This window comes from Polistes canadensis, unplaced genomic scaffold (assembly GCF_001313835.1).
Source record: "Polistes canadensis isolate GaletaPanama2010 unplaced genomic scaffold, ASM131383v1 scaffold_23, whole genome shotgun sequence".
NCBI lineage: Eukaryota > Metazoa > Arthropoda > Insecta > Hymenoptera > Vespidae > Polistes > Polistes canadensis.
In genome coordinates, this window is record NW_014569570.1 from 773,331 (window position 1) to 775,196 (window position 1,866).

Sequence of the window (1,866 nt, forward strand, 5' to 3'; positions counted from 1 at the left end):
ATGTCTCTAAAAATGTTTAATAATTTGATTTTATAGTACAACCTTTACGGCGAATATAAGCAAACTATATAACTACGAATGATATCGGTTTTACATATGTGTATGTAAAATACAGTGACCTCTTGCAAAAAAAAAAAAAAAAAAAAAAAAAGAAAATCATTTTGATTTATATATTTACATATATACACATACTACATATATTATTTCCTTTTTATATTTAACTCAATTTTCTACTCGAAACAGTCACACACATCTCTGTATTGTTATTTCTGTAAAATTTTATTCCCATACGATATCTCTCGAAGTTCATTTTATGTACGATATAAACGTATACACGCATGTGTTAACGCACACAAATACGTTTTACAAATATCGTTTTATATACATGATAAATATATTAAAAATTTAATACAAATAGCCAATGTAATGCAAAAGAGAATAGAAAACAAAACAAAAATCAAGAAAAAAGTTATTAATACGAGGGCAAACAAAAACAAAGATGTAGAAAAAATCATTTTTTTTACATCAGGGGATTCAATTTTGATACGGAATAATATTTTTCAAACCGACATTTTTTCACACTTTAAAAAAAAAATAATCTCTCTCTTTTTGTTTTTTTTTTTCTTTTTTTTTTTTACAGTTGTTGATACCACTTATAGGGAAAGAAATAAAACAAACAAATAAAAATATACGTCATTTTATTTAATTTCTAGTATCCTATAAAGAGATGAAAAAAATATAAAAAACAGACATTGTAATTGAATCGCTTCGATGTGCACATAACATATGTATAAATATATAGATTAGTTAATAAGATATATATATATATTTATATGCATACTCACACCATTCCATATTTGCATAAGATATTTAATATGCTGTGAAAGGGTTTAAATGTAATATGCAAATAAAGATCGTAATGTCCCTTTCTAGATGGACAACATACACACATACACACAGACACACACACATACATTGTCGTTTTATAAATCAATATTAACACACGATTGAAACGTTGTGTTACGTGAATTACGTGCCAAAGCGTAGATTAAAAAAAAAAAAAGGAAATAAAATTCTATCTTACAATTTAGATGCCTTCGTTGAATCGATCGTTGGGTTCGATAAATTTATTTACTGATAATTGGTAATGATTTATCGATACAGTGATCGAAACGTCGAATAATCGATTATAGTAATAAGCTCGCCTTAATTTGAATGCTGTGCGAAGAACGAGAATGCCTCGTCGATTAATGAAATCGTTTTTAAAAAAAAAAATATTGAACGAACAAAAATGAATGTATTATTTCTTTATTATTTTGTTAATTTGACATTTGTCGTCGTGTTATTAATCGAATGGCTCGACTTGGCTTTCTCTTTGATCGTACGACACGATAAGAAGGAACAGCCAAAAGTTAATATAATAAAAAAATATAATTAAAATTAGACATAAGATCATACGTAATTTATTCTCGATACATCAACGAAACTAAATATATGTTAATAATAAATGTAGTTCAGCTACAATCTAAGGGAAAACAAAAGGAAAAAAAAAGAAAAATGTGGAAAAATAGATGGAAGATTTCTTACCATCGTAAGGATAAATTAATCTAGATAATATAGAAAAATAATCGTTATTCTGCAAATTTGTGCTAAAGATCGATGTAATCAAGAACTCGAATGAAGCCAATATTTACATTTCTTTTCCCATGACTTATTTCATATATTTAATTTATTTAAGATTAACTTTTTCATTGTTATAATTCGATAACGTTCTATGGACTATGGCATGTAATATTTTTTTTCACATAATTCATATTTTTTTTTTTTTTTTTAAAGATAAAACAAGAATATAAAAAGAAAAGAAAA